The sequence below is a fragment of the Myotis myotis genome, unplaced genomic scaffold (assembly GCF_014108235.1).
Source record: "Myotis myotis isolate mMyoMyo1 unplaced genomic scaffold, mMyoMyo1.p scaffold_m19_p_15, whole genome shotgun sequence".
Lineage (NCBI taxonomy): Eukaryota > Metazoa > Chordata > Mammalia > Chiroptera > Vespertilionidae > Myotis > Myotis myotis.
In genome coordinates this window covers 3,544,939-3,561,328 of record NW_023416319.1, presented here as the reverse complement: position 1 = coordinate 3,561,328, position 16,390 = coordinate 3,544,939, and positions in this window count along the sequence as shown.

Genomic DNA, 16,390 nt, shown 5'->3' with positions numbered 1-16,390 from the left:
TGGGTGTCCTCCCCGCTCCAGCCCCCGACGTCAGACCCCGCAGGAGTGGGCACCTGGGCTGATGCTGGCAGAGGAGGCCCAGCCCTCCCTTCCCCACCCCACCGCAACCCCCGGCAGGTCGGCTCACACCTGGGCATCCCCTGCGTCTCGGGCACCTGGATTCTCGCTCCTGCCAGGGGTGTCAGAGCGAGGGTGCCCCTGTCCCAGTGGCTGTGACATAAGGAGAGAAAGGTCTGGCCCTGGCTCTGTCGGTTGGGTTTCGTCCCGGATCCCGAAAGGTTGCGGGTTGGATTCCCAGTCAGGGCACATGCCCAGGTTGTGGGCTTGATCCCTGGTGGGGGCCGTGCAGGAGGCAGAGGATCGATGTTGTGCTCTCCCATCCATTTTTCTCTCCCTCCCTCCCCCTCTCCCTCCCCCTCTCCCTCTCCCTCTCCCTCCATCTCTCTCTATAAATTAATAAATTATTCTTTTTTAAAAAATCAACACTAGAAGTAAGAGAGAGAGAGAGAGAGAGAGAAAGGTCTGGCTGGGGGCACCCAACCCCCCCCCCCGGGGGCACCTAACCCCCCCCCCCCCCCGGCCCGGGCCGCCATGGGCCCGAGGAGCTCCTCTGGGAGCCGGCTGGGTGCCGAGGGCGAGAGCCCAGACTGCGTCTTTAGGTCGAGTCGCTGATGAGCTTTCTGGGAAGAGATGCCAGGTGCTACCCAGCCCGAGCTGCCTCCTGCAGGCAGCTCAGACCCCACGCACCTGCAGCTGGTTCCACGTTTCTGATTGTTTCTGATTTAATCCTCATTGGTTGTTTAGGTTGCCACGGTGAGGGGTAGACCTGTTTCCATGGAGATAAAACCTGGGTGTGGGCCCACAGCTGGGTTCACCGGGGAAGACAAGGTTCAGCACTGCGACCAGGGCACTCGCTGCCTTCACGGGTTCAGCTGCGTCCTGGGTCGTCCGGGGCCCGACCCCGCTGCTCCGGGCCAGCGGCCTCCGGTCCTGTTCTGGGCTCAGGACCTTGAAACATAAATTTGTGATGAAGGCCCAGTCACGAGAGGAGGACAAAAGAGTTTGCATCTTTAGAAACGCTTGTTGATAGTCTCAGCAGAGATGTGTAAAATTTTGATTCATGGAAAGACTATTTTTCTGCAAGAGGAACACAGTGAGAACTCGCGGTCAGCCTGAAGTTAGGGTGCGGGTGAAGGCTGCAGCCCCACAGCCCTGGACCGGAGCTTGGGTTTCCGGTGGACAGTGAGGGTGAACTGTTCGGCAGTCAGGCCTTGCTGAGCTCCCCCTTCATGACCTTCAGGGGGACACAGGCCTCCCACCTGCTCCTGGGGGATGGGGGTCACAGCCCGAGGTCAGGGTTGTGTTTGCCTGTTGCTGGGGGTGGAGGGAGAGGGCTGGTGATGGGTGTCTGGCTCCGGCCTCCGGGAGCCACCCGGCTGGTGGTGGATGGAGGACCTGCTCTGCCTGTGACAGGTCTGTAGGAAGAAGTGCTGGGGAGGCGTCACCACAGGACAGGGCGGGCTGTGGGATTCTGGAGAAAAGAGCTGGGCATTGGCAGGAAGCTGGAGGGCATGGTCTGAAGGTCAGGGTCACATGGCCGTGCAGGCCCTGCCCCTTGAAGCTGCCTGACCCCATGCACAGCACGCCAAGGGGCCGGCCACCGTGGGAATGTGTGTCCTTGGGCTCTTCATTCCCTTTCTAGATGGCTCAGGTGCCAGCCCTCCGGGGCAACAGAGGTCCCTTTGGCTTCGCAGGACACATGCCACCCTTCCCTCCACCAGCACCCTGGGGGCTGAGACCGCGGCCAGAGCACCTGCTCAGCAGGGACCTAAGTCAGCTTCCCGGGGAGCGTCCACACGGGTCTCTCCTACAGGGTCAGAGCCGTTCTCTCCGCGGTCACCTGTCACTCTGGGGCCTTGTTGCCCTAGGTCAGTGGTCGGCAAACTGCGGCCCCTTGAGTGTGGCTCTTCCACAAAATACCACGTGTGGGCGTGCAAGTACAGTGCAATTGAAACTTCGTGGCCACACTCAAGGGGCCAAAGAGCCTCATGTGGCTTGCGAGTCGCAGTTTGCCGACCACTGGCCTAGGTCACCAACCCAGCGATTTGATTCTGCTGTTCTCCATTACCTGGACAGCACTCAGTGAGGAGTGGGACCTGGGCAGGTCGGCAGCAGAGGCCGGGCCAGGCTGGGGGGAGGGGAGGGCTGGACCGGAGATGGCCCAGTGTGGGCCATCAGGACCCAAGACCACAGCCCCACTGGAACCACGGACGTGGGACATGCTTTGAGCTCTCACAGAGAGCAGGGATGCTGGGTGGTCTGAGCCATGTGGGTTAAATGTGCCCCTTACAGTGAGAAACACTTGGGAGTAAGGGCGCATGTGTGTGCATGTGTGCATGCGTGTGCATGCGTGTGCATGAAAAGGAAGATGAAGTGTGGCTCGTGGCGGGCGATCTGTCCACAGGGGACTCAGGAGTGGGTTGCAGGCCGTGGCACTGCAGGACCCCTGAGAGGTCCACCCAGCAGGAGGCCCGTGTGTCCCGTTTCTACAGTTGCTGGAAAATGCCAGTGCTAGACAATTTGGGCACAGAAATTATTAAATGCATAATCTCCTTTTGAAATATTCATTTTATTTTGCTATAAACATTTTTGTAATGAGCACATAAACATCGTGTGTCATGGAGCTGGTGTACAACGCAAGCTGAGTGAGTGGATTCGTGCCCAACAATATTACAAGCATATTTTAGGGATTGTGGCTTAGGGAAGGGGCATGTCCCCTGAGGAACTCTGATTGGACACTGAAGAAGGAGCACACAGCCAGGGGCGGAAGGGCTTGCCCAGGGGGGTCTTGGGGGGGACGGGGTGCCCAGGTTCACGGGCGCTCTCCCTCTCCAGCCTCAGAGTCACCCATTTCTCCAAGGAAACCTGATTCCTTTCAATGGGCAGATAGAGGAGGTTATATACCAAACATATACATACATACATTCATTACACTAGAGCAGCATACGTTCATTACACTAGAGCAGTGGTCGGCAAACTGCGGCTCACGAGCCACATGCGGCTCACAAGCCACATGCGGCTCTTTGGCCCCTTGAGTGTGGCTCTTCCACAAAATACCACGTGCAGGCGCGCACGTACAGTGCGATTGAAACTTCGTGGCCCATGCGCAGAAGTCAGTATTTTGTGGAAGAGCCACACTCAAGGGGCCAAAGAGCTGCATGTGACTCGCGAGCCGCAGTTTGCCGACCACTGGACTAGAAAAGAAGGATTGCTACATCTTAATTAAATACTTCATCTTTGCAATCATGGGTCTGTGGTGATGGCACGAACTCAAAGCCAGCATCACAGGTGTCCCCACACCGCCTGCCTTTCCGCTTTCCCCCTCCCCCTCCCCCAGGGAGCGCCACCTCCCAATGTCGTCCACTCTGTCATGCTCATCTGCTCGCTCCTGCGACACGCGATTTCACTCTCGCTGCGCCATCAGCCCTTCCAACAAACCCAGTTAGAGCCCCAGTTCTCCTGCTGTTCTGAGTATGTATATCCCAGGAAGGGTGGACACTGAACGTATGCTATTTACACGGTATCTGAATTGTGTGATTTTCATCATAAATTTGCTGTACGCTTGGGTCCATGGAGTTCTGTTTGGATTCGACTCGATGGCTTGTCCTTTTATTCCTTTGCTTTTGTTTTATGCAAATGTAAGCTATGGACGTGGTTGAATAGAAAGTTACCGGTCACCCTTTGTCTGCTTCTATTTGGACGTAAGGGATCGTGTTCTATGTTCACTCTTTTGCACTTTTTTGTTTTTCCACTTAAAAAATCAAACAGGCCATCCCTCATGTCAGCACAGAGCCCCCATCATCTCTCCAGCCTCCTGGCCATGGGACCCTCTGCCCTGCGGCCTTCCCATATTTCCTATGTAAGATGATGGAATCATTAAATGTTTGCCAATGTTGGTTCATATTTCGGGGCATTGGTCTTTGAGGGAAACTCCTAGGCAGGTGGCACTAGGCCATGGTGTGTGCTCATGCCGTTTCCTGAGGTGTGAGTCCCCCTCCGTGGGACAGTGACTCCCTCTACACTCACCAGCATTGTTGGGGTGCCCATCTTGTCAAGCTTATAAACTGTGTTAATCTGAAAGGGGATAAATGGGATCAACATGCAATTTTAACATGTTATTCTCCATGGTGAATACAGTTGTAAATAGTTTCTCACAGGGTGCTGTTTATCTTGAATTCATTTATAGTGATTTGTGCCCTCTAATTTTAAAAGTATGCCATTCTGCTTATCAATCTTTCATGTGATTGCTTCCAAATTTGAGTTCCAAATGGAAAAGCGCTTCCCATTTCCGGGTTACACCACTCCTGCTTCCTCTGATATTCGCACATTTCTATTTTTGCCTCCAGATCCAGTTGAAATGCGTTGGGGTCAATGCTGTGAGCGGGGGGGGGGGGGGGGGGGGGGGGGGGTCCACTTTTCCAAGTGGCGGCCATGTTTCCAACACCACCAAAACATGCGTTTATATTTTCCCCGCGGATTTGAGAGATGCTCTCTTTAGTATGTGTTCAGTACCCACATGTAATTGGGTTTATTTATGGATTTCTATTTTCTTCTATTGATCTGTGGCTTCTTCTATTCATCTGTTTATCATATTTTTAATATCTAGTAAGCCTCCCTTAAGTGCTCAAAATATCTGTTAAGCTATTTTGCAGTAGTTTCCATATGAGGTGTAGAATCTGCTTGTTTGGTTTCAGAAAAAGGTAGATTCATTAGCCTTTGTATTGGTATCACAGGAAATGTATACATTAACCTGAGGAAACTGGCCTCTATCAATTTGAATATTACTACCCAAGAGCAGGAGATGCCTCTCCATTCAGGCAAGTCTAATTTTAGTTTTAAAAGGGGTATTTTGGCATTTTTCTCATATAAGTTCATAGTTTTTCCAAGTTTATGTATTTCTTATTGCTAGTTAAATGCTCTGTTCTTGTCCACTGTCTCTTCTGTTAGGTCATTATTGTGCAAAGGCTATTTATTACTATGTTCATTTTATACCATGATACTTCACTGAATTCTTTAATTTGTTTTGCTTTGTAGGTTTAGTTTTAGTTTAATAACTTTATTTTAATTCTGATTTTCTTGGGGTTTGGGAGATACTCACATATCACAGGAAACAGAAAGGGTTTTCTTCCTGCCCCGCTATTATTTTTTCCTGTCTGATTGCATTGGCTAATGTCTCCTCTACAATGGCCCACAGGTATGGAGATGTTTTCTGATGAGGTATGGGCTTGGCTTTGGTACTAAGGAATATTTATCATGTCAAGGATATGTCCCTCAATTCCTACTTAATTGAGCATGTTTGCTGTTTCAATCTGGATCTTTAAGATTTTGTCTTCTGTTTTCTGGCAAAGCTGCTGAAGGAATAGTAGGTTATTTACAAGGAAAGTATTGATAAACACAAACATGATCCAAATCTGTGGTGATTAGGGAGAACCAATTCACCGAAATGGTGAGATATTCATTACTTACTGACTAGAAAAGTTTAAAAATAAGGACAGTAGTCATTGCCCATTAAGGAAGAGAGCAGTGAGCCTGCTTCTGCTACTTAAGGATTAGCTATTGCAGACTTTTCCCACTTATATAATTTGATTCAGTGATTCCTTTTCTTAGTAACTATTCCCAGGAAACAGTCATAATGACCATCAAAGACTCCCCCGAAAAGGTGCTCATCACAATATTAGCCATAATAGTGGAAAAATGCAAAAATCTCACGTCCAACGATCGGGGAATAATTAAATGGTGCTGGATCGTACAACAGCTAAATTACAGAACCATTCAACGACTTCTTGAAAATTGTCAACAACTGGCAAAAAAAATTGACTATACACTATTCAGTAAAAAAAACCAGGATATAAAATTGCATGTGCCGTGTAAGCTCAATTATGTAAATATGTGTGCATAACACTCGCAGAGAATGCAAATGCCTCTCCCTGCGCTCACCCCGGGTTACAGTGGGCAGGTCTTTACAATGTGTTTCTCCTTTGCATTTCTTATGAGCATGTATCACTTTCCAAAAATAATAATAATGACAGAAAAGCAACAGGCGGACTCTCCATAAAGAGGGGCCCCGGGGCCCCCCAGGCTGAGCTGGGGGGTGGTTTCCGAGCCCGGATCGCCTAGCCTCCTCCTCCAGAGCCGCAGCCTTCCTGAGCCTCCTGGAAAATCAGATATTTCTATTCTGCTCTCTATTGACTAACGGAGCACCTCATCACACATCATTACACATTTATAGATCTTCATTTTCCAGTCTGTTTTCCTCTCCTCTTGGTTTATTGTTATTCGGTTTGTTTTATGTGTATGATTGAAATACAGTTTTGGTTTCTTTATTTCCCCCTTAGAAGTTAAGTGTTATCTGCCGGGGGGTTAGGTGTGGCTCATGGAGTCTTGCTAAGGGCAGTTCCAGAGGGAGGGGGCCTCGCTCCTGTCCCACTAGGGACTTCCACCCTGGTCCTCTGCTGGGCATCGCTGTCCTTTCCAGAGAGCCCAGGGCCGTGGCAGTGTTTTGTAACCTCTGATGTGCTGCTGCCGGCCGGCCAGGCTGGCTCCATTGGTTCAGCATCATCCTGGGCCCTGAAAGGCTGCGGGTTCGGTTCCCGGTCAGGGCACATGGCTGCATGGCAGGTTTGATCCCCACTCGGGGAGCATATGGAAGGCAACCGATGGTGTTTCTCTCTCACATCAACATCTCTTTCTCCCTCTCTAAGCAAGTCCTTGGGTGAGAATAATAATAATAATAATAATGAAAGATGCTGTTGCCGGGGTACCAGATGATGGCCTGTGATTCCAGTGCAGAACAGAATGAGGCTACTCTGTGGTTTGTCCTGGAAAACAACACATGTGCCCGAGGGAGAGAGGGCCCCAGCTCTGCCTGCCCCACGCCGGGCACCGGGTCTCCGGGCCCGGAAACCCCGGCAGGAAACCTGGAGAGAGACTTCTCTCAGTAAAAGGCCCTGGACGGTGGCCTCTGCAAGGGCTACTGCTTGTCCTCAGGCCAGCTGGACGCTGCAGCAGGCCCTTCGAAGGCCTGGGGAGGGGGGGACCATGAGGGGGACCCGGCCAGCTACCTCTCAGAAAGGTCAGAAACTAACTCCCCAGGGCCTAGCCCTGCTTCTGAACCCCGTCGGCTGGCCCTCCCTGCGCACCCTTCTCCTGTCCTGATGCTTGGAAGCCCTCTGGCCCCTGGTCTGTTTTAGCAGAAGAGCTGATGGTCAGGAAAAGGCGGAGACACCCACCGTGGCCCGGGAGCAGGGCGTCCTGGCCTGGTTGGGCTAATGGGCCTTCCCTACCACGGCGCCTCCAGCGGCTGGGCATTCGTCACCGTCCGCAGCCTGGGCGGCTCTGTCGCGGCTGGCACGGATGCGCTGTGTTTGGGCCTGTGGTCGGGACAGCATCCTCCAGCCGCACTTCCTTCCTCCTCTCAACGTAAGGAATGTCCAAACCTGCAGGGAACTTGTATGAGTTTATTTGAGCCCAACTGACGACAATTGCCGGGAAGCGGAATCTCAACAGACCGAGAAAATGCTCCGGCAAATGGCAGTTTTGTACCTTATTTTACACATGACAATCAGAAGAGAAGACGTAAGTGGGTCACGTGAACTCCATTGTGATAGATTAGGGAGGCGGGAGAAAGCCAAGCAGGGAAACCTCTGGGATTGGATGGAAGGTAAAATGATGGACACGTGCTTCTTTGACACAGACGGGGGGAGCAGGGTCGTTAACATCCGCAGTTAACACGACAACAGTGAGGGGTGGTGGTCTCTGCTCTGGTGCCTGTGCTTTGAGGGGCCCAGAGAAGAGGAAAGCCCTTCGCTGTGGCCAAGGCGTGTTTCCAGGTACGTGGTCCTGGGTGCAAAAAGACAAGGGGCATCTCAATGAAGGAGAAGATGGACCTTTGTTGGGAAAAATACCACCCTCGGACAAGACTCCCGCCACGAACTGCTGTAAGCTAAACGGTTTTGACTTCAGACCGTCCTAGCTGGTTACTTCTGGTCTCTGAGTTTGTAAGGCTGCCGCGCAGGCCTCCCCTGAGCTTGTCGGGGGTTAGTTTGTGGCCCCCTTCCTTCCTCCCTCGAATACCCCAAGACAGTGGTTCTCAACCTTGGCTGCACAGTAGAGTCACCTGGGAATCTTTTTAAAATACTGATTTCTGGGCCTCATCCTCCGGAAATTCTGTGTCTTTGTTACTAATGTGGTGGCCCCACCCCAAAACAAAGAAACAGAATTTCCGGAGGATGAGGCCCAGAAATCGGGATTTTAAAAAGATTCCCAGGTGATCCTACTGTGCAGGCAAGGTTGAGAACCACTGCCCCAAGACCTTCCTGTGCAGCAGCAGCCAGGCCTCACGGGGAGGCCCTCAGCCGCAGGCCCTCGTTTAGATCCTCGCCCGGAAGCCCGGTGAATCCACAGTGAGAGGCAGGCCTTGGCCTTCAGGGACGCTCTCTGGGGTCGCGAGGGTGTGAGCCGAGTCCCTGGAAACGGCGAGGAGGACAGGCAGGCGACGGGAAACCGGGAAGAGCTTTGTAAGTGGGACTGTGTTTGTGCCGGGTCTTGAGGTTCCGTGGGGGTTTCTCAGGTGGACGGGAGTGGGCCAGAGCGTCCCGGCAGAGGAAGAGCGGGGGCCGACTGTGGGAGCCCAGACCTCAGAAAGAGGCCCCTGAGGCCGAGAAGGGGGGCTCCGTGGGCTGGGATGGGGTGGGAGGAGAGCCGCAGGGGCAGACCAAGCACCAGCCCTTTGCTCCATCGGGAAGCCGTGCACTTCCTGCCGGCGTCTCCCTGCCCCCCAGCCCCTGCCCTGCCCTCCCTGCTGGAGGTGTCCCCAAGCCCCTGAAGCTCTCTCTTTGGGCGGGGCCAGAGGTGGGCTGTCCAGGATGGGCACAGCCTGGGGTGTGTGTGTGTGTGTGTGTGTGTGGCTGGGGCTCCCAGGAAAGCGTCCTTGTGATGAGCAGTGGGCATCTAGCCGGGTCCCTGCAAGAACATAACCCGTGCATGCCCTCTAGTGGACGGGCAAGTGGAGGTGCTGACATGGGAGCTGGAACGTGGTGTTTCTAGGCCCAGCCCTTCTTGTTTTAAGGCCCAGACGCCAAGGAAATGGTGCGGAGGCATTTTCTGAACTGAGTTCCGCTCACTCCTAACCCCTCCCCCCGCAATCCAAACACCCAGGGAGCCAAGCTGTGCTATTGCTTAATGAGCGAGAGAGGAGGCTTCTCGCTATTCGGGAACGGCCATCTCGGCTCATTAGCCCCGGGGAGACCTTAGGGGTCATTCCTTCCGCCCCTCATTTCACAGCTGAGGAGACCAAGGCCCTTCCTCACACACTCCGGGAGGGCATCACCCAGAATAAAAGCTTTCCCGTCTTGATAGTTGGGTTATTTTTAAACAGTGACCAATGCCAATGTCCTGGAGACCTGAGCGCGCGGGCGAGGGACCGTGAGGGGATGCGGGCAGCGGGCCGGGTGACACTGCGGCCTCAAGCGGCCTGGGCTGGGTGTGTGAGTTTGCTCCGACCCCACACAGGCACCTCTGTTTTGTGAGGGCCGCAGTGCTTGGTCATTGTTCTTTTCTTTAATGCATGTTATTTAAACGATTGAAAAGGAGCACTGCAAATAATTCCTCTTGGGAAATTTGATAATCTATACCAGGGGTCCTCAAACTTTTTAAACAGGGGGCCAGTTCACTGTCCTCCCTCAGACCATTGGAGGGCCGGACTGTAGTTTAAAAAGAAACTATGAACAAATTCCTATGCACACTGCACATATCTTATTTTTTTAAAAAAATATATTTTATTGATTTTTTACAGAGAGGAAGGGAGAGAGGGATAGAGAGTTAGAAACATCGATGGGAGAGAAACATCGATCAGCCACCTCCTGCACATCTACTGGGGATGTGCCCGCAACCGAGGTACATGCCCTTGACCGGAATAGAACCTGGGACCTTTCAGTCCGCAGGCCGATGCTCTATCCACTGAGCCAAACCGGTTTCGGCCACATATCTTATTTTGAAGTAAAAAAACAAAACGGGAACAAATACAATATTTGTATTTGCATGTGGCCCATGGGCCATAGTTTGAGGACCCCTGGTCTATAATAATAAAAAAAGCATAATATGCTAATTAGACCAGACAGCCGAACGGCCTTCTGGATGTCATTCCGGACATCCTTCTTGATGAAGCCGTGGTAGCAGGGGCCGAGGCCGAGGCAGTTAGGGGCAATCAGGCAGGCAAGTGAGCAGTTAGGGGAGATCAGGCAGGCAGGCAGAGTGGTTAGGGGCCATCAGGCAGGCAGGCAAAGGGTTGGGGCAATCAGACAGGCAGGCAGAGGGTTAGGGGCGATCAGGCAGGCAGGCAGAGTGGGCTAGGGGCCATCAGGCAGGCAGGAAAGTGAGCGTTAGGAGCTAATGGTCCCAGACTGTGAGAGAGATGTCTGACTGCTGGTTTAGGCCCGGTCCAGTTGGACATCCCCCAAAGGGTCCCAGATTGCGAGAGGGTGCAGGCTGGGCTGAGGGACATCCCCTCTCCCCCCATGCATGAATTTCATGCACCGGGCCTCTAGTATAAGTTATAAAAGTCCAGAAGGTCAGTGGTTCTTTACTTTTTTTTTTTTTTTAACCATGGACTCTAAAATTATGATGAAAGTTATAATCTCCTGACTCAGGCTCATAGTAATTTGCATACAATTATGCTTTAATTGAAAATGAATATTTTTAATAAAAGTGAGTATATTTTGAAGAAAATATCTTTAAGCTTTAATTTGCTGGTGTAAAAATCGATTTCTAGTTTATGTAAAATAATTCACACAAATCTTAGTTGAGCCAATAAAACAAAAAAGTTAATTTTAATACTGCATAACAGGAAGAGTCTATGAGAAGTCTGCTTCAGCCGGGCTTAACGAGTTGAAAGTGAGGTGGCTTGCCCTCGCTGGTTTAGCTCAGTTCAGAGCGTCAGCCTGTGGGACTGAAGGGTCCTGGATTCAATTCCCATCAAGGGCACAGAGCTAGGTTGCAGGCTCGATCCCTGGCCGTGGTTGAGGCATGTGTGTGAGGCAACCAATCTGTCACATTGATGTTTCTCGCTCTCTGTCTCTCCCCTCCCTTCCACTCTTTCTAACAATTAATGGGAAAATATCCTTGGGTGAGGATTAACAAACGGAAAGGAAAGGGAAGGGAAGGGAAGGGAAGGGAAGGGAAGGGAAGGGAAGGGAAGGAAAAGTGAGGTGGCCTTGGACATGGCCACTTGTCATCTTGGACATTTCATGTTGATTTTCATCTTCATGGCAGAAAGAGTGAAAACGCTGATTTTCAAAAAAATCCATTTGCAACAGACTTAGAGCTTCTAGAATTTAATTTGCCAGGTGAGAGCACAGTTTTGTCCAGGAGCCAGCATTCTCTGAGCTCAGTGTGGGTCAAATTGCTCTGTGTGCTCCCGGGCCAGTGAGGTCACCAACGGTAAGATCTGCACCCCTCACTGCACAGCCTTCTTGTCTTTGTAAACACCTACCGCCCCTGTCAGCTGGACTTCCCAGGGGCGCAGGAGCAGTTCAGCGACCCCCTCCTTGCTGGAAGGAGCCCCAGATTCTTCTATAAAGAGCAATGCGTGCTAGCTTCTCACCATGTTCCCCTGGGCTCTTGCCTGCAGGACTATGGGAGGGGCAGGCTGAGGTTTTCGGATGCAGGTCGCACCCCTCTCCCAGGGAACGCTCTCCGTGGCTCTCAGCATGGCGATGGCCCTGAATCATGTCTGCCCTCGTCCATGCGTCAGCGAAATCCACCCAGGAGCCCCACCCGCCTCGCCTCTCCCCGCAGGCTGTTCCCAGAGCAGCTCTACGTTTCCTCCCCCAAAGCGGCCTGTTTGCATGAGGTTCAGGCCAGCCCCGAAGAACAGATTTTCCTGCAAATCAAAAGGATTTCTGCGGAGAAAAATCATATACCCTACTTCCATTTCTTAACAAAACCTCTTGAAAGGCAGCCATTCCAGGCCCGTCTTAGGAATTTGATAAATTCCATGGTAGTGGCGGAGCCCTCTTCCAGGTTATTGATGGTGGTTGAGAGCAATCTGATCTCGGGGACAAGAGAACATGACGGCTCCTCTTTACGCGAAAGCACCGACGCCCCGGGCTGCCGGGCGCGGGCAGCATGGCCTGTGCACGGAATACTAAGACTCCCTGAGCCAGAGCGGCTCTTGGAAAAGCGCTTTCCACAGTTTCCGAGGCACACACCCCCTTCAAGCTTTAGAGAAGAGGCGGAGAAGGAAGGCACGCACGGGCAGGCACAGGATTCGGTGACCGCGCAGTGGGCAGGTGGAGGCGGGTGCGGGCCACGTGAGCAGACGCCAGTGGAGTCACCTGGGTGCACAGTGCGGGGAAACCTGCGCGGTGGGTCCCAGGAAACGGCAGGGATTCTGGAAAGGGCCACCCCTCTGGGCGAGGAAGTCTCCCCTCCCCACCCCCACACCAAGCCACACCCCCACAGCTTCTTCCCAGGACCTGGGGCTGTGCCAGCATTTCTCACTTTTTAAGAAAGGTTTTTTTTATTGATTTCTAGAAAGAGAGGAAGGGAGAGGGAGAAAGAGATACAAACATCAATGAGAGAGAAACATCATGGATCAGCTGCACGCCCCCTACTGGGGGGATCAAGCCTGCAACCTGATCATGTGCCCTTGACCTCTAGGGAACCAAACCTTGACCTCTTGGTGCCTGGGTCGATACCTAACCATTGAACCACACAGGCCGGGCCTTTTCTCACTTTGATGTGGCTTCTTCTGCTTGGCCTTCGATGAACAGCTTTTGCCTTGGAGCCAATTTGAGTTTTGTTTAAATTACAGTCTTTGCAGAAGGAGCAACCCTCCAGCGTCGCTATGCAGATACGCCAGCCTAAATTACGGCTAACATGTCAACTGTCAGCAGCCTCCACCAAAGGCCCTGGCCTTTCCTCCCCTTCCACTCAGGGACCAGAGCGAACGGACGCGCAGCTGCCTTCAGTGGGGCGCTCCCGTCTCTGCTACCTGGATGATGCCGAAAGAAATGTCAAATAAAAGCATCAATAACGGCAAAGGCGTTGTCTGAATTCCTCCCGCTGGCCATAAAGATGATGAGAGGCCATGAGGCGGCCGTAATGACAGCTGTTTCACCGGGTTCTGTGCCCGCAGCAGCCCCTGCTCCGAGGGAAACCATATGCTAATGAGGTTCTTTGACACTGCGATTTGCAAAAATCCCAGCAGCCCGCAGGGAAGGGCCCCCCTGTTCCTCTTTTGAATGGGACTCAGCCACCACAAAAAGCTTCCTTTAAAACTGAGCTCAGGCAGCTGGAGCCTCAGGAAGATGACTTATTTATTTTCTCTCCCAAGTAACAGTCAGACTTTGAGAGGGGCCTGTTCCAGAAGCTGAAAAGCCGGTGTTTTGTCCTGGAGGGGGTTTGCCCAAAGCCTCCGGGTGGAGACTTTAAAGGAGGTCCGGGGGCACCTGGACCTTTCACACGTGTTCATGGCAGCCGTCGGGCTCATGGAGCGTGACACGCTCTACCTGGCTGGAAGCGTTCAGGCGATAGAGGGGTTTAAGGAAAATTTAAAAATTCGACTTTCCATCCTAACAGAAAAATAAGATTCTAACCTGCAGTGAGTCTGGGGGAAAATGCAGACCTGGGGGACACGCTCTTTCCTCCTACACGTCACAGGGAACCCCGACAGCAGCAGGGACACAGGCCTCCTCCCCCCGCCCATCGGTTCGCGGAGGTGCAAGCTCACTTTCTGTGCCTGCGACGCGTCCTCACTAGGTGCTGATATAGACAACCTGGGAACATGGTCCTCTTTAGGCTCAAAATATATATCCACTAACCGAATGTTCAATGTCCGATGCGTCGTATTTTTGTGTTTTAAATGTGTGTGTGTGTGTGTGTGTGTGAATTCCAACACTTTTCTTACTTTCATCTGCGTAAAGGTGCAAAATTCTCTGTTTGTATTAACTATGGGAACTGTGAGCTCCCAGTGACCTGGTATAAAATGGTGTGCTTGTATATAAGCTTCATTTCACAATTCTAGAGAGAATTTAGAACTTCATAATTTTTGATTTACTAGAAATAACATGGAACAACTCAATTCCCAATGCATTTTGAATATTGAGCTGTTGCTGAATAGATCAGGGGCTGAATCTTCACCCTGGGCTCTGAGAGCAGCTTCTCAATCCTCTGAGTTTCCTAAGGGATGGGAGTGAGCATCTGTGTTATTCATGGTGGGCCCTGGACCACATCTGAGCTCATGGTGACTAGGTGACTCATGGTGGGACCCTTGGTAGCCTTGGGGTGGGGGCCGGCCATGCTGGAACCACCAGCTACTAGTATGTAACTTAAGGGCTGGGGCTGTGAGCCATGCTAGAGTCCGACTTGTGGGGAAGGAGAGGGGCTGGAGACCGAGTTCAGTCGTGGCCGACCATCCAATCAGTCATGCCGACATAACGAAACCCCACCTATCAGGCTCAGGTGAGTTTCCCAGTTGGCAGTCTCATCAGCCGGCTGGGAAGTTGACATGTCCTGATTCCCTGGGGTGAGGACACAGGAGCTCTGTGTCTGGGACCATCTCAGACCTCATCCCATGTGTCTCTTCACGGGGCTGGCACGGAATTGTATCCTTTGTCCTGGAACGAGTCCTAAGGAGAGCACCTCACTGAGTTCTCTGAGTCATTCCAGTGAATTATCAAAACGGGGAGGGTCAAGAACCCCTCACATTTGGAGCCAGTTGGTTGGAAGTGTGGGTGCCCTTGGGGCCCCTGAATTTGCAGTTGGCATCTGAATGAGGGCAGTCCTATTGGGGACTGTGCCCTCAACCCCTGGGGTCTGCTCTAACTGTCCATGTCACACCAGAGCCACACTGTAGCATTGCACTAACTACGATGTTCGTCTCCAATGATGCAGCCGCTTGGAGTCACGTGCTCAATGATGACTAGCTGCTGGGTCCAGAAGATTTCTCCTAAACGCTACATATTCATAGGCACCATTACGCCAGGCCCTGGGCACATCACTCATTCGACGACTCGGTGATGGATAACACGGCATCACTGGCGTCCTTGGGGTGGAGGGGAGGGAGCAATCCTTTACAAGCCTTTCACTCGTCTGGGAAATAGATGCCCATGTTTCAAACTCGGAGGATGAGGCAGAGACAAATCTGAGAGGAGGGGATTTTATCAAGCGTCAGAGTAATTCAGGAAAGAGAAGGATCCGTTTGACTCGGTGTCACATGAATTCCTTAATGAGATAATGGTAAGAGAAACTGTAGGAATTGAACCTGGTGAGGGTAAGGCTGGCGGGTGGGAGCAGGGCAGTGTGGGTGGAGGATGAGAGCAGCAGGTAGTAGTGGGGGGTGGTGAGGGTGTTAGGGGACAGGGGACAGATGGGGCTCTGTCCTGGAGTCGCACCGCGGAGATGTCCATGGTCTTGTAGTACTTGTGTGGGTGAGGAAAGCAGGCCTTGGAGATGTGAACAGTCTTCCCAGGTCACCCTCGGAGGAGGAGGTGGGCAGAACCTACCCAGGTGGCCTGCCCGCCCAGCCCTCCCTCTGAGCCGTGAGGAAGCAGCAGTGAGGGAGGCTCGGAGCCGGATTGCGATGAGTGACTGTGATGAGTGACTGTGATGAGTGGTGCCGTGACCTGTGAGGTGGCTGAGCACCAGAGATGGGGCGGGGCGCCCCTGAGACCCGTGAAAGGACAGGAGTGCTGGAGCACAAACGCCTGCCTAGCGGGAAGAGCATGCAAAGCGTTTCATTAACAATTCATATTTGATGGCATGTTGCCGCGACGATACCTTAGATAGATTGGGTCAGTCATATATTCCTAACATTTTTCTTTTTAAGAAGCACGGCTGCCAGAAACACCTTTACTAGATGACCTGTGTGACCTGCTGCACTCCATGGCGGTGACAGTTGTGTTGTGTTTCTGTTGTTCAGTCAAGTGCCTCTTTGAAGACCCAGGGAAAGGTCTGGGAGGGGAGGCCCAGCCCCCGGTCAAGAAGGGCAGCACCCATAGGGGTCCCTGCAAAGCCAGGAGGGGGAATGGAAAACCCTGTCCTAGGCCCCAATCATCCTCTCCCCACGCCCTCCTGGGCCCACGGGAGTGTGCCCGCCTCCCCCCCTCCCCCCCCACGGCTCTGCAGATGAACCCTGTGGGGGCCGGGGGGGGGGGGGCCTGGCTCATTATTGTTTTTGTGGCTACAGAGGTCCCCACACTGACTGTGTGGGGGCGGGGCTAGGGTTAGGGCGCAGGAATCCCTCTTCAGGGAGCAGACAGGCTGTCTTCCCCTGGAGCAGGCACACACCCTCAGAGAAGAGGCCTCCCTCCACCTAAGAGGTCCTGCTTTC